Source organism: Peromyscus eremicus, chromosome 23, assembly GCF_949786415.1.
Source record: "Peromyscus eremicus chromosome 23, PerEre_H2_v1, whole genome shotgun sequence".
NCBI classification, from domain to species: Eukaryota; Metazoa; Chordata; class Mammalia; order Rodentia; family Cricetidae; genus Peromyscus; species Peromyscus eremicus.
Genome location: NC_081438.1, coordinates 38,106,673 through 38,130,837, shown reverse-complemented (window position 1 = coordinate 38,130,837; position 24,165 = coordinate 38,106,673).

Here is a 24,165-nt window from a genome sequence, read left to right as displayed (position 1 = left end):
GGTAAAAAGAGAAAATATCTTTCTTAAATTATGTAATTTATACGCAATATATATTACAATGTGTGTGTGCATGTGTGTGTGTGTGTGTGTGTGTGTGTGTGTGTGTGTGTGTATGTATGTATGTATGTATGTAACATTTAAGAAAGAAAAAGAAGGGAAAGCCCTAACATGACATTTTGAGACAAGGAACCTCCAAGAATGCTGTTGAGTTTCTTTTCTGCACACTGCTGGCCGTCTCCTAACGGGCACGAAGCCTATATAAGGAGTCTTTTAAGTTAACATTTAGATTTTATGGCAACTTGACCACAGGTGTGAGTAACCTAAGTTGTTGTGGTTTGAGAACTATTCGCCACGGGGAGCTTTAAGACTGAGAACACTGAAACAGCTAAGCCCCAAACACACACCACTTATTCTGAACCAACTGCTGCTGGTGCTGAACAGGCACGATTTTAGCTGACTCCTCACACGGCCACCTGCTAAAAGAATGTGGAAAGACTCCTCAGAAACCAATTACTTTGTAGATTAATAATGCCGGCTATTTCCTGTGACTAAGTGTCCTAGAAGAATAGGAAGGTCACTTATCAGAGCAGCTTTTCAGTACTGCACCCGCAACTGCTATGGCCCCGGATGCTGGCACTGTAACCCAATCTGAGTTTGGATCTGGCCATCACCCTCACCCTCCAGGGGCAGCTTTGTGCAAACCTAAGATGCTAAGCAGTATTCAAACTTGGTTCGACCTAAGCAAATATTTCTTTCTCCTTAGTAATCACTCTGTGGGTATAGTTTTAACACTGCCAGCCTCCATCCCATAGGTACCTTAAGAACTTCGCAGGCACTCAGCAACATTAAAACCATAAATCATGTCAGCTGTCTCTCTTGCCTATTAATACACAATCTGTCTTACCACGACTTGTTTATCTAGCATAACTGTCTGTATGAAACACACATTTCGTCATCTACCTCATCAACAAGGAAGCTTCAGGCTCACTGAAAGAATACGCCAAATGGGATTCCCACAATACAGTCTGTGTCGTTTTTTAGTTACATGAGGCTCTTTGCCATTGGACAAACGGTTTCGATGCTTGGAGATGCTTTCTCTTGTGTTTTTAAAATTAAATTAAATGTATTGATTGCTTGTGTGTGTGCATTCGTGTGTACATTTGCACAGGGGCATGCAAGCCACGGTACACATGTGGATGTCGGAGGACAACTTCCAGGAGTTGGTTCTTTCCTTCTGCCTTGGGTTCCAGGGATCAAGTTCAAGTCATGGCTGAGCTAGCTCACTGGCTCAAAACTCCATTTCTTCATCTGTGTTTTCTCGCACGCTTATGTAAGAACCAAAGGGTATGTGTGTGTCTGTGTGTGTGTGTGTGTGCACACACGCGCGTGCGTGTTCGTGTGTATAATAAAAAGCACTGTGAAAACAGGCTGCCGCAGTTATTAGCAGTAACAGCAATAAATGTGATGCCTGTTTCCGTATTTGCACATTATAGCCCATTCAATTTTTTCTGTGGCTCTTATTGCTAAAACCCTAATGGCTTTAATATTTGTCTCAACTAATTAATTTCAGTTCTCTAATATAATTTCTTTTTCAGCTTAAGAGAATGGGTTTACTCTTCAAAATAAAAACCTGAGGGTTCCTCTGGCTGTATCCCAGGTACCCTGACACACGGTCAATAGATCACAGAATTCCCGATCAAAATCTTGAACTCTTATTCTTCATTAAAAAGCCATTTTGGGTGTGCCTCAGTAGCCCAAACTGTATGTACGGCTTTAATTCACCAACATGAAGGAAGAAATGGGACTGATAATTAGGTTGATAGGGTGCGTTCACGTTTTAAAACACTTCAAATGCAGGTGTCCTGAAAATGTTTTCAAACAGTGGATGTGATGAAAGTGTCCCATCACATTTTGAAAAATCTCAACTCTAACAACCACCTCTACTTCCTGGTACTATGTTTCAGTCCGTGTCCCCAAGTCAAGGTGTATATGATACTGACCTGTGAGCAATGCCTGGCTCACACCCAGGAGATTCAGGACTCAATCTGCTCTTACCTCCCTTTGCATCATGTGCCCTTGAACATCATAACAGGCGTGACAAATGCCATTGGCCGCCTGTCACCTGCTCTTAGCACAGGCAGAGAAGGCTTTTAACTCAAAGGCCATGAGGCCCCAGAAAGCACACTCTTGTAGTGCTAATTCTATGTCACTATAACAAAATACCTGAACAATCAAATGAAAAAGAAAAAAGGGTTGGGGACTCCGTTCGGGATGTCTCACTCACGGTTGTCTGTCTCCACCGCTTTCGGGCCTAGTGACGTAGCGTGTCACGGCAGATGTGCACACGTGGCACAGGAAGCCAGATGCTCAGTTCATGGCACCAGCAAAGCAAGGATAGAGAGGCAGGTGGGGCTGAGGTCCCCAAAGACCCTGAGAAGGCACACCGCCAGTGACCTTGTTTCTTCCCATCAGACCTCACCTTCTAAAGGTCCCACCACGCTCCGATAGCACTGTGGGGTGTGGGGGGAGGTAGAAGTCTTCAACTCATGATCTTTGAGGAACATTTATCTAAACCACAGCGATGAAATAAAAGGCTCTGTGGAGGTTCAAACTTTCTATTCCCTCCCTCCTCATGTTCTAATTCATGGCTCCAGAGCACAGAGGGAAAGGTTTTTCTATGAGGGGTCACATGATGAGCATGCCAGGCTTCACAGGCCACAAGGTCTCCATCATGACAAACTGGTTGTGTGTCATCGTGACAACACAAACAGAACAAAATGACCAGAGTGAGCATGCCCACTTTGTCCCAAGCAAAGGCCAGTAGTAAGGAAAACCTGGCACGTGGGCCATGGGCTGCTGACCCTGCTTGAGAAGCATGTACAGACTAGCCTGGTACTCAGCAGCCTCGTGGTGGCTGAGGAATGTTCTGCTACATTAAATGATGCACATTACTCACTCTTTTGGATATATAAATATCTAGACCCAGCATACACCAAGCTTAATACTGATTTCTCCATTGCCAAGTAGATAATGAATATTAGAATAATTTTTAAAATTTAATCAAAACATTTAACAAGCACCAGTGAGGTGGTGTGGTAGATAACAGCACTTGCCACACAAGCCTGACAACTTGAATTCTGTCTCTGAAACACGTGTAAAGGTTTTAAGGGTAGAACGGAGTCCACAAAATTATCCTCTGACCTGCCCATGCATGCTGTGGCATGTGTGTACTGTACACACACACACACCACTCAGCCTCACTCTGCACCAGACCCCGGAAGGACAGTGAGGACTTGCTGACTTCACAGCCAGTTCCTGGCTTCAGGACAGTGCGTTCCGGTAGTATCCCCTTCAAGGCTCTGACCATGAGGTGCAGGCTGAGGCAGCTGAGACGCCCTAGAGAACTTCAAGATCACCTACAGTGACGCCATGAAGGCCCCCATTCCTCACTTTCCCGCCCATCCCTAACTGTAAGTCCCCCAGGGAGGCATTCTCAGAACCACATGTGTACTTGTGGTCACCAGAGTCTGAACACAGACAGGTGCTAGTCCAGTGGAAGTGAAGTGGGCTTTCGAAAATAATGATTATTTTATTCTAAAATTTAATATTAGCAATGTTAGTCTCTAGTCTGCCTTTTATTTTGATGTGTAATTTTGAATATTTTATAAAGTAATTTTGATGTGTAATTTTGAATATTTTATAAAGTAATTTTGAAATTTATATTTTTAATGAAACCATGTATTTTATGTACTTTGGACACAATTACTTTTAATCCAGTATATGTTCGAGAAGTGGAACAAGTTGAGATTATTTGGTAAACAGAAATTATGAAAGTTAAATTCAGAAAAAAAATTGTTAAAATGAAAAAAAGAACTTCAAAGAAGCAGTCTATTTAATTTCTATATTTTTATCCATTTTTTTATTTAGGCATACATCTGTGGGGGGTGTGCATTTGAGTGCAGGGGCCAGAAGAGGGGCTGTATCCCCTGGAGCTGAGTTATAGGAAGTTGTCGGCTGCCTGAGGTGGGCGCGGGAACCGGAAGCTAAGCCATGGCTGGAGAAGCAGCTCAGCCTTGAAAAGCTAAGACTCCCCGAAGTCAAGACATCAACCGCCAAGCCACCTTTCCAGCTGCCCCTTAAATGTCTGCACTGTGAAAACTGACATGGAGCAGGCTTGTGGAGAAAATGAGTCATATAGAATTCAGGAATAGGTCACAAGAACGTCCTTTTGTTTTACATAAAAGAAATAATCAGAATTTTTTTTCCTAAAATTTATTTTTTGCTTATCTCCTATATTAAATGGGAGAACGTTGAACACAGGGTTCTAATTAATTTAGAAAATGGGAAATTAAGCTGCATCATAGTTTTCTACTCATAAAGATTAGAAATGAATATAGTTATAAAGCATATTATTTCCATAAATACCTGTAAATCTTCTTTGAAGACTCCTTTTCCATATATACATATGTGGATACATACACAGGAATATGTAATAAACAATATAATTAATATAATATATGTATATATATACACACATGAATAGTATTTATAAATACACACATGAATATATTATATTGCATATGTGTATATGTATACACATGAGTATAAAACATAAATATATACATGAGTATATGTGTATATATTTATATAAATAATAGTATATATCACATGAATATATGTGCATGTGTAACTCATGGATATATAAATATATGCATGAGTTTATTATATCATATTCATGTGTCATGGCATATGTCTTGGTAAATATACTGACACATTTGGGAACAAACACGAGAAGAACTCCAAGTTCTGAACCACCAAGATAAAATCCTAAGGTTTTTATACTTCAATTAAATCAACTGATTTGTTGTTCTGAATTTAAGAATACAAAATAGCAAGTTCTGCCCTTTGATCTTTATGAACTTGGCTTGATTTATGACCAGGTGTGAGGGCGCAGACCTGTAGTCTTGGCACTTGGGAGGCTGAGGCAGGAGGATTTCAAGTTTGAGGCTAGCCTGGGCTACCGAGTGAGACCCTATCTCAAAGGAAGCACGTGAGGGAACCACTGTTTCACACAGGCTTCCAACGCTTCTGTGTGCAGCAGCGTGGCCGTCAAGGTAAGAGAGAACACACTGAGCAGCTGGCTCGCTAGGTTCCTAACCTTTCTTTCTTATTTCAGGTTTACAACGTTTCAATGTATCAGCACAGGCTATGAGCGCCACCCGTGGCCCTTTCCCAGACTTGGAGTATAAAACACATTTTTGTTCACTCAAATCATGAAAACAAATACACATCAGAATTAATTTTCAGATGCTATTTTTATGGGGAAAGACGTCTGACTGGCAATAATCCTTAGGAAGGAATGACTGCTGTGGGGTGGGGATGGGGTGGGATGAGGTGGGGTGGGGATTGGGTGGAGTATAGAGAACCACACGCTTACAGAACTAACCCACAGGTCAGGGTAATAGACAGACTCGGTGTGCTGGAAGATGTGCTGGGCTACTGTTTTGCCTGTGCTGATGTCATTAGGTGGCAGGAACATGTTGTGACATGGACAGTTGAGGAGAATGTCATGGAAACCGTTAGACAGTCTTAAACCAAGATCCTGACACCTTCCACCAATCTCTTAAAAAACAAACTTTGGTTTGATTTTCATGTATGTGTCTGTGTGAGTGTAGACCATGTGTGTACAGGAGCCTATGGAGACCGGAAGAGGGGGTCAGGTCCCTGGGGCTGGAGTTGAAGGCAGCTGTGAACTGTCTGACTTGGGTCCTGGGATCTAAACTTGGGTCCTCTGGAAGAGCAGCAAGTCCTCTAAACTGCAAAGCCACCTCCCCAGGCACAAATCAGGGAGGCATCCCAGCAGGCTCTGACCACTCCCCCGATTCCTAAGGCCTGAAGGAAACATCAGAACAGTGCTTCTGTGGAGAAACTTGAAGACTGCTCAAAAACACAATGGAGGCTTTTGCATGACGATAATGATGATGATGATGACCGTGACAGTTACACACAGTGATGACGGAATCCTTCCATTGAGGTAAGTCAAGGGTTTTGAAGACAGAGCAGTTCTCCTTTGTCTTTTTATCAGCAAGACTATGGGGTAACAGTGGGATGGGATCTATCTAGGAAGCCCAATTATTCACCACTGCACTGTGACTTTAGATTTATTTATATGGGTGAATATTTTTGACTGCATGTACATGCACCACAGAAGACAGAAGAGATATCAGAGCCCCTGGAACTCTTCTGTCCAAGAATGTTACTTCCCCAATCCTTAGGCCTCATCTCTCCCCTCCCTCATCTCTCTGTAAGTCTCCCTGATTCTATCAGACATCTTCCATCACCACACCAGCTGAACTGAACCAAGGTCCTCTGGAAAAGCAGCCAGTGTCCTTAACCACTGAGCCATCTCTCCAGCCCCATCGTACTGTTACTTTACACCTTCATGTTTGAAACAGGAGAAGGCTGTACACAAGATGCTAACACAGTAGTCACGCTCAGTGTGCAACTTGTCAATGATGGAGGAGTTAAACTTCATGTTTCTGATGCTCACTATGGTGACCAGTCATGCTCCTGCTGTTGACTCTGACACTAATTCTTGCCTATGACTGAATTAGGTAAAAATAACTAAAGTCATCTACATTACTCTTGCATGGTTAACTAGAGTGCCTGACATGCCTTGTGGGGGGCCCTGTGCCCCAGTTAATGAGGCATGGCACTCATGTATGAACTGCTCGCTCTGCCTTGACTCCCAGGCCGTGACACCAGTACTCAGGGTAGCCTCGCATCCAGCACATTCGGGCCAAAGGAAATTTGCTCCTATTCTTAATCAATTCAGCTTATATAAAATTCTTCCCAGGAAGACTATCCTTCCAATGACCAAAACATGATGTGACTGGAAAACTTGTGAACTATTATTCTAGGATGGTGATTATTTCTGAGTCACAGGCCCAGGCTTGTGACGCCGGTCATGAAACATCTGGAGAGTTGAAGAAAGGTACAGAAGAGTACGGTAAGCTCTTGAACTAAGTACCACTTAAAGTACTGACACAAAACTATCTAAAAGTTAAAACCTCAGCACTTCCGAATCAAAGAACCTTCGAGAGAGCAGCATGCCCTTAAGTCCCTGAAGAGCTGTGAAATTTCCTGAGAATTGATAAGGTTCATTTGTTCATTTTTAGAGAGGAGGCCAAGTGTTACCTCACTAAGTACTGTTTGGAGGGAACATGAACGGAGGCTCCAGATCATCACTATTATGTCATTAACAGATGTAGAAAGTATACAAACATCTCATCTTTATCAGACATTAGAAGGCTCCCTGTGGAGTGATGGGTCAGCAGTTAAGAGCATTGGCTGATCTTGCAGAGGACCCCGGTTCGGTTCCCAGCTCCCACATGGCGGCTCATAACCATCTGTAACTCCAGTTCCAGGGGATCTGACGCCCTCTTCTGGCCTCCACAGGCATCAGGCATGCATGCAGGCAATCATACACTTAAAATAAAAATAAAATCTTTTTTTTGAACCTCCACAATAAAGTTTCCTTGATACTTTTAAAAAGAAAGACATTTTTTTGTAAAGATTCCATCTTTGAACAATGTCTAGAGTTAGCAAAACTGATTATATATGTTACATACCTGTGTGGCAAGGTTGTGCGAGGCCAGTGTAGCCAAATCTCAATGTCACTACACAAGTGTTTTCTCCATGTTAACATTTAAATAAATAAGCTTGAGTAAAGCAGATTGCGTCTCATCATGGGTGTGGGCTACACCCAACCAGTGGATGTCCTCAGGAGAAAAAGACAGAGTCCCAGAGGAAGAAGGAACACCGGCTCCAGCTGCCTGTCACACTTGAGCGCAGTACGGAGTCTCCCATGGGTCCTGAGCTTGCTCACCTGCCCTAACAATCTCAGCCTCCCCAGGTGCTCGAACCAGGTGTGGAACACAAATCTACAACACAGATAAACATTCTTTTGGCCCTGTTTCTCTGGAGATACCTGACTAACACAACGAGCCCTTGGATCCACCTTTCTAAACAGTAAACATGTGATCCAGCAAGAGCTACGGTGGGTCTTTGGGGACCATGCTCGGACAGGGAGCAGCCACTGTCACAGCACATAAGAAGATGTGACAGAGCCGGGCGGTGGTGGCGCACGCCTTTAATCCCAGCACTCGGGAGGCAGAGTCAGGCGGATCTCTGTGAGTTCGAGGCCAGCCTGAGCTACCAAGTGAGTTCCAGGAAAGGCACAAAGCTACACAGAGAAACCCTGTCTCGAAAAACCAAAAAAAAAAAAAAAGAAGATGTGACAGGAAGGATGCTCTATAAAGCCCACTGCAAAGTCCAAATGCTGAGACTCCAGGTCTTAGGCCCATTCAGGTCAGACTCTTTAACTCATGGAAGGGCCAAGCCTCCCTTTTCCTGTGCGCAGAATCAAAGACCTGACCCAATCTCACCCCCTCAGGAGACTGTATGTAAGATTAACTTTATTAAAAAGAACTCTGTAAATTACGAGACATGTAAGGTACCTCAGAAGTTCCAGTACAGTTCAAATGAGAAGTCACAGCCAAGCCTTCAAGGCCTCATGAGGATGCAGGCTACAAGAAGAGGCCCTTCCCATTGTGTCTCTAAAATGGGAAGTGTCATACACGTGACACCAGGTGACAATAACTGCCCTGCTGCTCATCAACGGCAGGGAACATTCACACACAAACTGTGTGTTTCTAAAACGGGAGCTAAATCGGAGCAAAGCGAACATATGGAATTATCAGATACGCACGTGCAGGCTGAGACCCTGCCAAGATGAAGCACGGTGGAGCTCTGGGATATGACGATCTGCTCAGAAATACACACCCAAGGAAGGCTGTACATCTTACAACCTTCCAGCGGCACGCAAGTTCCAGTTCACACACATCCTCACCAACACTGTCCTGTGCTGTGTGTCCATGGGCTGTTCCTCAGGCCAGCGACCCCTGAGTTAAATCCTTAACCCATTGGTATGGGGGGAGGGGAGTGTGTATTTGTGTGCATGCACGTGGAGGCTGGAGGTGACACTAAGTGCCTGCTTCAATTCTTCCCCTTGTATTTTGAGATAGGGTCTCTTACAGGACCTGGTGCCTGCAGATGCAGCTGGACTGACTGGCTTGATCTCTCCATTGAGATCTCCGTGTGTTTTATTTGTTTGTTTGGTTGGTTGGTTGATTGGAGTGTTTTAATGAATACAACATGAGATTTTTAGTTTATTTGGTGAGAGCAGGGGAAAGTGGGCTGACCACTTTCCCCGAAGCCTAAGTTCCCTCCCATATTAACTCGTTTCAGAAGTACCCAGAACTGCTGGACCCATCTCTGCCTCACTCTTGTCAATGTGACTCTCTCCAGAGAATCCCCACACCTTTTAACCTGCTACTTCAGCATTGTGTGGGTTGAAGAACCAGATACTCAAATCCTTGGGAGGTAGATTTAGATGGACGAGGACTAACAGACCCCCACTTCTGGCATGCCTTTAGCGTGCGCTAATATCCTCCTGGCAACAGTCTCCCCCTCACCGTCTAGTTAGTTGAAATTGCACCTAAACGACCACCAAGAAGGCCCACGGTATTTACAGATTTATTTACCTTGATGAAGGTAGATCTAGCCTGTGGTGTCCTCATGAGAAGCAAGCGCCTAATGCCAAGTGCAAACTGCTGAGAAACCACCTAGCTGGAAGGACCCTTACCCAGAGGGACACCTGAGGCCACAGATGAGCTAAAACACTGGGGACTCCAAGCCACTGTGCAAACTGAGCAGAAGCAAGGGATTACATTCGGATGCCTGATAAGCCCTGTGCCATATTCCCTTACTCTCTCATCATCGGAGAAACGCAGCACAATGGTTCAGAGCATCTGTTAGTTACCGCAGACAGGCTGAACCGTGGCCCCCAGTTTTTGTGAGAAGGCTAGGCTAATACTTGGTTGAAGCCTCCTCACCCCTGGGGTACACTTTGTGTCTTCTAGCTCAGGCGTATCCCAAAACATAGAAATTACGTTTCCCCCCCATCCCCCGCCCCATTCCATAGCATTCGGAACCAGTTCTTTATGTCATTCTGCAGTATTCGTCCACATCTTTGTCTCTGGAAGAGAAGACATGGGCCACATGAAAGAGTCTGGTTTCAGTGTGGAATTCTATGGCTCCAAGTTACTATTCCCTCCTCTACCAGAACGGGGGGAACGCCTTCTACTGGGTTATGAGACACTTTGTAGAGAAAAATCACTGTATAAAAGAAACAAGGATGTCTGATGAATGGCGATCATCATTCTCAGCTGGTGGAGAAAGAAAGATGTGTCTCCATGAAGGGAAAGAACACTGGGTCGTCCACCTAAGTCATTAGCGCCCATGGGTCCAAGTGCTGAGGTGACCAAGAATCCGTTCAGCGCCTCCAAACCCGGTCCTTTGTGCAGTGGAGTCCGTCCTTCAGCACACAACACGTGCAAAGGCAGATAGATACAGAGGCCCAGACCCTGAAAGCCAACCCGCTCTAAGATCCCTTCCCTCTGTTCCCAGCACACAGTCTTCCCACCACCTCAGCTACGCCTCCCATGTACCCCGTCCTTCTTTGCCTTCCCTCTCCCCTGCCTTTAATCTCCCAAGAGCTTGCTGGGGCTTTCTCCCCAGCCACCCACCCCCCATCCAGTCTGGATTTTAGTCCGTGGGTTGTGCCCTCAGCGGGCCCTCCCTTTCAGAACAAACCCCCTGCCTGTGGCGGCATTCCCGCTGGGCCACACCTGGCCTGGCTCTGGAGTGTTAGCACCTACCCCTGATCCATCTTTTGTTTAGCAGACACCCTCTCTTTCTCTTGTCTCTCTACGTGAATCATGCCTGAGAGTTTCCCACTGATACGAAGCCTAAGCAAAACTTGGTTCTGGAAACCGGAAAACTGTGGTACCTGATGAATCGAGAAATTCGCACTTGGCCTTGCATTTTTGGAAGCTTCTTTCAGGTTATTTTGAGCATATGGAAATCAACTGGCTAAAGTGTAAATATGGAGAAAAATAAAAAATGCCCTAGGCAAAGGGAAAGCATTTCAGTCCTTAGAGGCCGAATCCCCCTGCAGCTGTGAAAGGCTAGATTCATTCTTAAGGTGCCTCTGAGTCCTCATTCAACAGACCCGCATGAACCCACACACCCATACACCCACACAGCGACACCTGCCCTTTCAAATCTGCAATCCTGTGGATTCCTGACGGTTTCTTTGGAGGTTCTAGCAGGCCAACCAAGCAACAGGCCTCCTCTACTGGAGAAGGAAGTCCTTTCCAAACAACCACACAGCTTTAAGGGGTGAGCACCAGGAGCAGCAAGGTAAGAAGGGGACACCTGCCCAGTCAACCCTAGTGACCAATGAGTGACAGGAGTTCAAGGCAGACTGCCCTCCCATTCTCTTGGAAAAAAAGACTTTGGTGGGAAACAGCAAATTTGAATGGAAGGTTCCCAGGAAAGGTAGGAACACTGTGAAGAGGCGCCCAGCAGGAGCACTGAACGGCTGTGGACTGGTCCACACCATGGGACAAGAAAAAAGAAAAGAGAAAACAAAAAAGAAAAGAAAACCTCAAGGAAGTGGCCGCCTTCAGGTTGAGGAATGCTGAAGGCTGCTGAGAAGCTTGCAGAAGGAACCTGATGAGAGATTCCATCAGTGTCTGGTACTGAGCAAAGCAGCCCGGTTCCAATGGCGGTGAAGAGCGGAACATGCCACCCAGGCCTGCAGGGGCTCCCACGAGACCTTGGGACTGGGCCCAGGCAGCACTTCTCCCTGGGGTCAGGTTAAGCGTGAGCTGGAGTTCTTTTGAGCATGTGGCATTGCTGAGGACAGAAGGAGAGGCAGAGACCTGCAGGGTCTAAAGCGGGGGCTGGGGGAGGAGGAAAGAAGTGTTTGACTTAAAAATAAGGCTTTCATTTTAGCAGTGAGAACCTCTCATACGCAGCCGTCAATTTTCCCAGACATGACACCCAGGAAAACGTCATATATGTGGGTCACACGGAGCTGCCTGGTGATAGTGGGGTCTTTTTATGGCAACATCATTAAGCTATTTATAGCAAGCAATTAAAAAGGCTCTAAGTGGGCCACCACATTCCCATCTGGCGGCTCTGGCTGTGGTGGCATAAAACAGGCAATGAGATAAAAAGCTTTTTCACAACACCGCGACACAGCTCCACAAAGGCCATCCATCGTTGGAGGCTTATAAAACCGCCATTAGGTGGACTTTATATTTTCTTTTGTAAAGTCACTTCAGTTATGCATGGGGTGAATTACACGCAGTGCCGGCCACATTGTGGGAAATCATATGGTTTGTTTAATGCCAAGCTGACATTAAAGCAAGCAGGTGGGCAGACAGTCACACGGACCTAACAGGCAAGTAGGAGATGTACTTAGGGTAGGGTTAGGGTGTCATCTCTGAGCTCACACAGACCAGAACATGAGTCACAGCTTTGCCAAGAAGTGTGACACTGGGGATGTTGGTCTCTGGAACTTCAGTTTCTGGCGTATAAAACCAGTGCAACTACTTCTGTGTTTTCTGCATATGACAGGCCAATCGTCTCTGGCACCTGACAGATCTGCAAATGACAACAGCTGCTTCATTAACATAGCGTAGGCCAAACCCCCTAGCCGTGAACTTGCAGAAACCAGCTCATCCAGGAGCCAGCCTCTGGTCACTTACTGCGCTCCTGGTCACTGGCAAATATGCTTCACCAGACCACTGGGCATGTGTGCACATACAGTACTCATGTCCTTAGAAGTGCATCTTTACGTGCCACAGGTGTACTTCAACACCATTCCCACCATAGCCCCTTCCTACGCAGAACCTCTCTGTGCAGACCACGCCTTGACATGGGTCGCTGTGAGCATATAAGTGAGCAGAAGAATCCATCGCCCTTCCTAATCCGGCCAGGCTTCGTCTAGTTAGAACCTGCCCGTTCATAGGCCCAATAATGATACCAGGTGTGGGTTTCATCTTGCAGAGTGAGACTTAAGGCCGGGAGAATGTTACCATTATTATTCTGCTAAGCAGACCTAATACCAGACCAACTCCTAAAGACTTATGGTTATACCATACATTAGTACATATCTCAACCCTCATCAGAGAAGCATCTGTAGTGGATGGTGATTAATACAGAGCTCCAGAACTGGTCAAGGTGTGGAGAATAAGAGCCTGCAGAACGCTCAGCCCTAAACAGGACCTCTATATCACAACTCCTCCTCTTCCTCCTCCCAGGGCTCAGGGACATTGCACACGAGGGGGCAGAGTGAGTATAAACACCAGAGGTGGGAGATGAACAAGGAAACACATCTTCTGGGCACTTCAGGGCAACTGCACATATGAACCCCCAGTCATTGTGGCAGCATGTACAAGCCCTGTGCGAGCCAAGCCAGTCTAGATCTCAGCGTGGACGGGGAGGGGGGCATGAAGTCCCGCTACTGGCAACTGTTAGCTTCTGGGAGGGGGAGGGTCAGCTTTCTCTAAGAGTGCAGCCCCTGGTGAGTCAATCATGAGCATGTTCCGGTAGAAGACCACACAGCCAGGAATCCTGGGCAGCACAAATGGGACTTGAGGTCAAAATTAAAAAAGGATACAAAGTCAAGTGAGAAGGGAGGGGTAGATGTGAGAGGAGCTGGGAGGGGCTGGATTGGATTACACACATTATACAAAATTCCCAAGGAACTAATACACACACACACACACACACACACACACACACACACATACACACACACATACACACACACACACACACACACACACACACACACACACACACACACAGACTGCTGGCAACGCCCTGGGTGTGTAACACTCACAGGAAGTCCCTTTTTTCTTTTTCTCCATAGGACAAAAGTCTTCACTGCCTGTAAGGCCTGCAGTGACTTCAAATTAAGAAGTGGTATGCTGCTGGGCAGTGGTGGCACATACCTTTAATCCCAGCACTCAGGAGGCAGAGCCAGGCGGATCTCTATGAGTTCGAGGCCAGCCTAGGCTACAGAGCAAGTTCTAAGACAGGCACAAAGCTACACAGAGAAACCTTGTCTTGAAAAAAAAAAAAAAGTGGTACGCACTCTAACTTGTCAGCATGCACAGTGTGATGCTGGAACTGATGTGATTTCCTCAATCCCCGAAACACATACCTCCGCAAACACATTCAAGATGAGAACTCCCTGAACAAAGATTCCGCATACCCCCATGGAACTCACTGTCAGGAGGCATGCATCGTCATCCATGTGGCTAGTGAAAGTGAACCGTCTGCAGAGTCCAACCTGTCCCTGGAGTTTTCAGAAACTAAACTTTTTCTCTTTTATTGATAGAATTTAAATACTAGCTTATCACATGTTATCAGTTTATCTATATTGAATCTAAGTCTAGAGTCTCTCTTCTGTCTCATGCAAGATTGGTTCTTAAATATCCCATCTGTGGATCCCCAAATCCCTTACACAGAACAGTGTGCATCCTCTTGAGTGATTAAAGCATCCCTTTGTCACTGAGGACACCTAGCACAACAGAAATACCATGTAAATAGTTCTTACACTGTATCATGTAATGCATAAATAAAACATCTGTACATCTATACTTGTGAATGTTTTCAATTCATCAATGGCTTCTGTAATACAGATCTCATGGCCTCAGAGGGCCCACTGCATTTGCCTATCTTATTGATTTTATCACAATGTCCTTTGGTGTGTGCGTGTGGCTAAATGTTTAATATGGAAAGTATCAAATCCCTCCCCAATATTTTAAATTTAAATTTTGTTTTTAAAATATTTATTTATTTAATGTAAAGTGTATGAGTGTTTGCCTGCATGTATCCCTGCGCACCACATGTGTGCAGTGCCTGTGGAGGCCAGAAGAGGGCATCAGAGTCCCTGGACCTGGAATTGCAGAGGGTTGTGAGCCACTGTGTGGCCGCTGGGAACTGAAGCTGGGCCCACTGCAAAGGCCGGCAGTGGTCTTAACCACTGAGCCAGCTCTAGCCTCAGAATACTGTTTTCAACTTTAGGACACCGTGCTAGCCTCTTCCGCTGTCTGTTTGGAACAAAGTGCACACGGCTCTCTTTTTTTTTTTTTTTTTAAATCCCACACACAAATCAAATGACAAAAAGTAAAAGCCAGATGTCAAATAAAGCCACAGGCTCTAAAAGGAAAACCTAAAGAAGGGGTTGTCCCCATGACCCAAGGGCAGATGGAGATTCCACTCCAGAACCAAAGTAAAGATCAAAAGATGTGCATTTGGCTATATAAAGATGTATCAGTCCTCTGTAAGAGCCAAACCTGTCACAACCAGGTTTATAAAAACAATTTAGGGAAATATTTTTAGCAATGGGTTTCATTATGGCATTCCCACACATATGTGTGTAAAACTCTGCTATACTTGGTAATATATACAGTCTTCATAGAAATTGGCAAGTAAAAGCACTCAGTAGAAAAAGGTACAAAAATTTATAAATATATAATTCCAAGAAAAGCTAACATACAAAGGATGTGATGTATGAAAAGCTGGTCAAACCCAACTTTTTCCATCCAGACTAGGAAACGCCATTAAAAGATGGCTGCATCAGGTAAAGGAACCTGCTCACAAATTGCTGAGGACAAGTGTTATAAAAATTTCAGAAACAATCTGGCAACATCCATGGCTGAAATTGTACTTTAGTAAGATTCCAAGCACTGCTAAGGTTTTCTTTACAATAAAAATATCAGCGCAAAAACATGCAAATTTGCTCACTATCCCGACATCCCTCCTGGCAAGGCAGCAGCCCAGTGACTGCCGGCCAGCAGGGTAACAGCTGAATTATTATTGATGGGTCCATACCATGAAACAGTATGCTGCTACTAAAGACTGAGCTACAGATATACAGGTCAAATTGGTATATTTCTGTGCATTCTGCTATAATAGAAAATTAAGATTTAGAAAAATATGTTTAAAATACCATACACAAGCTACCAAGGGAGAAAAGCAGTCAGTAGTCCTACCCAGCTATAAAGCCTATGAACTGTACCGATGACTGGCACAGCATGATCTTCCTAGGGGTGTAAGAGTGGCATTTATATCTTAGGGGCAACCAACAGATGCCTAATTGGCCTTAAGGTTGCTCAACAGGAGGGAATTCATGCCTACCACTCAGACAACTGCCTGGGGCCGGACAGGTCACAGAGCCCAGAGGAAAACCTACTTCTGCCACTTCCTACACAATTTTAATTTCTAACTGCATTCTAAATATTTATCCTTACACCCATGGGTAAGTGGGGCTCTCACTGCTCACCAAAGACACTTCTTTTTGTAGGAGATGGAGACTATTACCAAAACCCACCACTAATCAAAATGCAGACTGTAGAGTACCCAGGGCCAATTGATAGCTCTACAAGGCAACCTAAGGCTCAGGAAACATCACAGAAGAGGGAGGTAGAAAGACTGTGAGAACCAGAGGACCAGAACACCTGCTGTGTATCTTCTAGACAGGACAGAGAAGTTGTTCTCATTAAATCTCAACAATATGGCTGCCTAAACAAGACCCACACAATGATGTCATAAGTCAACATGCCAATACAGATGAGGGAAATTTCACCAAGGCTCTACCTTAGATGAAGAGCTACCAGCAATCAATGGATGCTGAGAGAGGGAGAACAGGCCATCCAATCCCATGGCCAGCTCTAAAGACATGTACAGATGTGCAAAACTAAATAGGCTCAGTAAGGGGTGTGTGTGTGTGTGTGTGTGTGTGTGTGTAAGCAACAATAATAATTAGAGAAGAGGCCATGCTTGGGGGGACATGGGAAGAGTTGGGGGTTGCAATACTATAAATACAAAATTTTCAAACAATTTAATTGAAAAATAAAATCCCATTGAATAACATAGTAAATTATCCTTAAAACTCATGGTTGTGTGTCTATGTGTGATTATCCAAGTATAGAGGAACACACAGGAAGGTACAAGCCACATCATTACCACTGGCTACCTGAGATGAAGAGGGGAAATACAGAGGAAAACCCTCGACAGAAAAACTGTACATAACAGGATCCCACGAGTCCACACGAGACACTGGAAAAGAATAATGGGGTTAGTCCTTTTTCTACATATTTGCAGAGGTAGAGCAAAAAGAACAAGCTGCAGAATAATCTTACAAATGATTCCATTTAGATAAAATCCAAGAGCCAGTGTATACAAATTAGCTGATTTACTTGGTAGAAAAAGAAGAAAGGCTTGGAAAGATATGGACTTGGCCATTAACGCTATCTCAGAGTTTCAGGGGGTTTTTCTATTAGAAACAACATTAGATCATTAACTTTGTGTACATGCAATCTGGTACCAAGCAGCCTCATTCTGTAAAGTAGATGAGGATTACTAAAAGTCCTTAAAATCAGAAATAAGGACATTGTCTGTTCTAGAAAGGGGGAAACAGGAACAATGGTCACACAGAAGAGGACACACGTCCTGGGGTTTTCTTTTCAAATGTCATCCTACACTGACCACTGGTGCCCTCCCCTGTGGAAGATGAGGTCTACGGGGGCACTGAATACATGTACCACTAGTCAAGGCCTGCAGTGATATCACTCCAGACTGAACACAGACTGCCAGAGGTTCTGGTATCATTTACTTAGACATATCAAATCCAAGTTGGAGCCTTCATCTAGGTCATGGAATGATGTGTTCGGGAAAGTATGAGGACTTTAATTTAAATGTTTTCCTTATAAGAGTTGCCATGGTCATGGTGTCTTTTCACAGCAATAGAAACCTTAACCAAGAGAAGGACCTACAGTAGACATCTACAGATGAGCATGGTGAAATTAAACTACATCAGCATGACTCTTAAAGGGTTACACTACAGCATGTGACACCCTTTCCACACATCTGCAGGTGGCTTCTCAGTGCACTATGGGATGGACAGACTGTCATCGGGACAGTGCACTATGAATGGACAGACTGTCATCAGGACAATGACTATGGATGAACAGACTGTCATCAAGACAGTGCACTATGAATGGAGAGACTGTCATCAGGAATATGACTATGGATGGACAGACTCATCAGGACAATGACTATGGATGGACAGACTGTCATCAGGACAATGACTATGGATGGACAGACTGTCATCAGGACAATGACTATGGATGGACAGACTGTCATCAGAACAATGAGTATGGATGGACAGCCTGTCATGTATACTATGGATAGACAGACTGACATCAGGAGGAAAGCCATCTCTGCCAACACTAAAAGGCAAGCACATAATCTTTAAAGACACATTATTGCTGGTGAGCAGTGACGTACTAAGCCGAGAGTTATCCCTGGCGTCGTTGACAAGCTGTGACAGAGCCTGGTGTGACAGTCACCAGGACCAATCTCGAGCTCTAATGTTCAGACAAGAGAAACCGAGTAATCACAAGTTTTAATCTCCCAGTCAGAGAGACAGGTAATAAATGTTTGTGGCATAAATAAACAATGTTACATTGCTTCTCTGACATCGGCGAAGAATGAACAACAGAGCAGAACTAATAACGCAGAAGTCAATTTCATTACATACGAGGCAGTGGGAGGACGGAAGTGCTTCATGTGAAGCTTGGGAAATACTAACTACAGACTGCTCACTGCCTGCTCCTGTGTGGTTCCCCGACCCCTCCCCTTTCCCTCTTCTCTCCAGCTCGTGTGTGTGTGTGTGTGTGTGTGTGTGTGTGTGTGTGTGTGTGTGTACATGCATGCACTGTATATATGTATGTATATGTGTAAATGTATTTGTATATGTGCGTGTGTCTACTGTACATGTGTATATGTGTGTTGTGGACTATTCCTTTGCACTGTGTGAAGATGTGTCGCTGTGATTGCTTTAATAAAAAGTTAAACATCTCATAGCTAGGCATGAGGTATGGGCAGGACTTCTGGACAGAGAGAGCACAGGGAAGCACAAAGGCAGAGACCCCAATGGATGCAGAGGGACAGACACGAAGGAGGAGAGGTAAAAGCCACAAGCCACGTGGCAGCATGTAGATGAACAGAAATGGGTTAATTTAAGTTATAAGAACTAGTTAGAAACAAGCTAAACTAAGGCCAATCTTCCATAATTAATCTAAGTCTCTGTTGTTTTTTGTGAGCTGTCGGCCCAAAGGAAAGTCCACGTATGAATGGGGCCCCACATGTGGTACCGTTTATAGACAAACTTTCTCATCAGGACAGTCGGCTCCCCAATAATGACACAGAGACTTATTACTAATTACAAAAGCTCTGCTGACAGCTTAGGCTTGTTTCTAACTAGCTTTTATAACTTAAATTAACCCACATCTTTTAACTTGCATTCTGTTACGTGGCTTGGTTACCTTAGCTTTGTAAATTCCACACTGCTTGCTCTGTGTCCCTGGTGGCATTTTCTCCTTCTTCTTCCCAGCATCCTCTCTGCCCAGAGATCTTGCCTAGCTATTGACCATTCAGCATTTTACTAAACCATTCAGAGGGACATATCTTCACAGTATACAAAAAGATTATTCCAAAACATATATGTATGTACATACATATTGTGTATGTGTACGTATATGTGTGTGTCTGTATGTGTTTTAAGTGTATACATGTATGTATATGTGTTGATGTATATATATAGGTGAACTTAGTTGTGTATGTTTGAGTGTACATGTGTATGTGTGCATTTGTATATGTATGTGTGTATGTATATATGTGCACACATGTATGTGTAAGCATAGTATGTGCATGTATGTGTATACACTTACATGTGAATGATTTTTCCACTTCATTCCAAATACAAAGGTTGACTTGTTCCGAAATCACTCATATTTTTAGATTATAATATAATCCTGGAGGGGCCCAAATGAAAGCATTCTATATTTACACAGAACCTTCGTCTGTGGTTGGTTTTGAGCCGCATTTTTATCCTTGGATACTTGTGGATCTTCAGGAGCATGATTCCGTTTCACCAGGCACACACCACAAGGAGAAAAGTGCTACCCAAAGCCACACTTTGCTCTGGTCTTGGTTTCACAATCCTCTGTTTGCACCTTCCCAGTGCTTCTGAACACGATTTGGGGTTTGGTATTATTGAGGTGAAATCCACACACAATTGACCGTTTGCAAGAATTTAGGGACGTTAGTATAGTCACGGTGTAAACCAGCACCTCCATCTAGTGCAAATATTTCTCTCAGCACAAAACGAAGCCCGTATCCATTAAGCAGTGTATCCCACTCTCCCTGTCCCCAGCCCTAACCACCGATCGTGCGTGTTTCACCTTTTTTGGTATTTCACACAAATGGAATCATACAATGTGTGGCTTTCTCTCCCCAGCATTGTTCTGAAGTTGAGCCACACCACAGTATGTATCAGTACTCTGCTCGCCTTTATAGCTAGTAATACTCCACGAAACACTCACACCACGGTTTACCTACCTAACTACCTCATGGTGAGCCTTTGGGTCACCTCCCCGCACTCCCCCCGCCCTGCCCTCAGCTACTCTCACTGGTACTCTCACTGTAGGACAGACAGACAGACCTGATTTATGAGGGGATAGAGCTGGGCTGTCCCGGATTGCTTAGTTCCTTCCTAGGGGGTCTAGAACCAGGAAAGTAAGTGAAGAAAATAGAGATCCCAGCTCTTGTCACTACATACCTAAACACCTGAAGTCAGAGCAGAGAGCTCCTGAGAAAAGCCCAGTTTCAGCTTACGTTCACTTGGGGATTTGCATTTTCCAGTAGACCAGATGACCTCACGTGTTTCTGGGATCCACTCTACTTTGCTTCCTGCTGGTGCAATGAACATAATGACCAAAACCAGCTTGGAGAATAGAGGGTATATTTCATCTCACAGGTTACAGGTCCATCATGGAGGGCAGTCAAGGAAGGAACTCCTAACAGGGGGTGGAAGCAGAGACCACAGAGGAACCCTGCTCACCAAGGCTTGCTCGCCTGGCTTACTCAACTGCCTTCCTTACACAGCCCAGGACCACAGGGATAGGACGCCCCCGGTTGGCTGGGTCTTCTTACAACAATCATTAGTCAAGAGAATGCCTCACAGACCTGCTCACAGGTCAATCTGATGGAGATAATCCCTCAACTGAGGCTCCCTCTTCCCACGTGTATAGAGCCGATAACCAGAGCTTACCCAGACAGCGTATCTTCAATGGAAAAGCCCCAGAGATCTCAAAGCAAGGTACATGGTCCAGCGAGGAAACCACACAGCCTTTGTGGGCTCTCTGGGACTTCATTTCCCGGGCAATAAATTTCTTTCAACTTCCTGGACTAAAGACTCCACAGGATATTTGGAAAATCCCATAGTTGTAGACCACATATGTTAGTAAGAATAAGACTTGAGGCAAAGTTATTTTTTAATATCAAATTAATTCTATTCTGTCTCCTACACTCCTGTCTTTAAAAATATCTAACCTACTTTGCAGTACACACAGCTGATTTCACAGGAGGCGGGCAAGAACACCACCATGATGGACCACAATAATCAGGATACAAGTACTACCCTTATTCTAGTAAATTCTTGAGAAAACAGGGATATATTTGTCGTGAAGTTGTCCACATTTGCTCTGACTTCCACACAGGCATGAGGGGCTGGATTACAGAAGCCTGTGTACTCTGTCTGGTGCATGTGGGATTAGGGGGTGAGTGGGAGGTGGTGTGGCCAGAGGATAGAAATCTCCCAGATTAGTTCTTCTTTTAAAGGGAGACTGTGACTAAGGGTCACTAGATTCAGGGTCCTCCCCTTTCTCTTTCTCTGCATGTTACCCAAGTCACAGACTTTAGCCCTCAAGGGCAGCTGACCTGTGTCCTCGACCACAGGCCGCAGGAGCCATCCTCTGCCCACTGGTCAGAAACCAGGTCCCAGGTGCCACCCAGCAGGCCCACCGTAGGCTGTGCTCTCAGGACACGTGAAGTCCACGCACACCACCCCGAACAGCTGGGAGTCTCAGCCTGGCACCGGGAGGGTAGCAGCCAGAGAGTCCTTCAGGTAGGCTGAAATGCTTCCTCCCTTTTGGGCACTGTGTCAGCTGCCCTAAGAATCTGTTCCCACAATTACCCTGGCAAGCCTCTTCCTCATGTTCCCACATAACGTTTTCTGGACTTCATCTTGTCAGTTTCAGAACATCTAGCCTGAGGCCCTCACTTCCCCCATGGTCCTACCATCTCTCCTAATGGAGCAGAAGCCACGTGACACACAGAAAATGGTCCACATTTCCTCAGTAAGTGGGAAATGCCACACACTCTCCTGAAATACGAGCAAGCCAGCTCCCCCAGCCTCCTCTCCTCCATTCCTCCCTGGGGCACGGGAGCTCACCCAGGGGTCGGGCACTCTGTACTAATCCCCTGAGTATGGACAGCCCAGAACAGAGCAGAGATGATGCCCAAGTTGACTCTCGGCCTTCAGGTCTCAAAAGCGTCAAAGCGAGCAATGCAGAACGGTGAGGAGAAAAAAGCTGGCTTGTCCTCCCCCACACCCCTCACACACACCTCACACACACCTCCACACACACCCCTCACACACACACCCCTCACACACACACCCCTCACACACACACCCCTCACACACACACCCCTCACACACACACCCCTCACACACACACCCCTCACACACACACCCCTCACACACACACCCCTCACACACACACCCCTCACACACACACCCCTCACACACACACCCCTCACACACACACCCCTCACACACACACCCCTCACACACACACCCCTCACACACACACCCCTCCACACACCCCTCCACACACACACACACACCTGCCACCAACACTGGGAGACAGGACAGATCCCAGGAGAGGGGCAGATGATGACGGCAGGCATGTGTAGCTGTCCGTCTTGAGAAAGTACCTTCACCCCTCTCCAGCCACACCAGGTACTCTGCAGCCCAGCAAAGGAGAACCCCGCAACAGAGTTCCGACCATTGCGAACAGACACAGTCTACATAGAAGTGTGGCTGTTCCCTTGACAGGCTGATTTCCTTCCATTAGATATGTATCCAATGGTGGAATTACTGCATTATTTTCTAGTTTAATAAACTCTAATTTTGTGAGGTCCAACTGACTAACAGCCAGCTCCACATGACATGGAAAAATCATGAGCTCATCTCTACAGGGGAGTTCCACATAAGCTTCTGCCTGCTCCAAATTGGCTGTGAATTCTGGGACATGGTCTCCCTTAAGAAGCCGCCCCAGGAATGGAAACCAGAAGGATAGTGGAGTGGGCCGACTGTGACCTTAGACAAATGACTCATGTCCCTGGGCCTTTACTCTTCCTTTGCGAACCTGTGGGAATTAAGACATCTTGACGGAACATCTGCAAAGACACAGAAAGCAGCCATGGCTGCACTCTGCGTGGCATGACGGCAGCCACACATCTGCAGTGTTTCAGAAGCGACATCTTAACCCAGTCACACAGAACACATCCCATAAACGTGAGCTGTGAAAGTTCCCTTCCTCTGCCAGCTAGGCTAGGCTACATACCGCGCACAGGACACAGCTGTGGAGGTATGTCTGAAAGTGTGATTTACATAGGTCACCTACAACCAGCAGGCCTTGCCTCAAAGGTCCACTCCCATGATGCAGGTGGGCCTCGTCCAGTCCATGGAAGGCTTGGAGGACAGGCCCTGGGGCTTCGCCATTTGGAAGGGTTCTCCACCGCAGCAGCAATCAAAGCCTCACTGAGTTTCAATGCCAAGTCACCTATCATCCAAATTTCAGAGTCACCAGCCCTCACAAGCATGGGAGCCAAACATAGTAAACAGTATGGAGATATTCTGGGCTGGTGAGATGGCTCAGTGGATTAAACAGAGGTGCTTGCCACCAAGCCTGCCAGCCTGAGTTCAATCCCTGGGACCCACAAAGTGGAAGGTGAGAACTGGTCTTGGTGTGTCTCTTCTGATTAGCTAATTTTCAAGACTTCATTTCATAGGCTGCATCGAAATTCATAAACTGGGGACTGGAGGGATGGTGTAGTGGTTAAGAGCACTGGCTACTCTTGCAGAGGACTCTGGCTCAGTTCTCAGCACCCACATGATAGCTCACAACCATCATATACACACATACAAGCAGAGCACTCATACACATAAAAAATGTTTTTAGTTCATAAACTATGCTTCTCTTTACTTTTACCAAAAAAATTAAACTTTATATACACACTGGGCAATTACATAGAAGACAATACCAT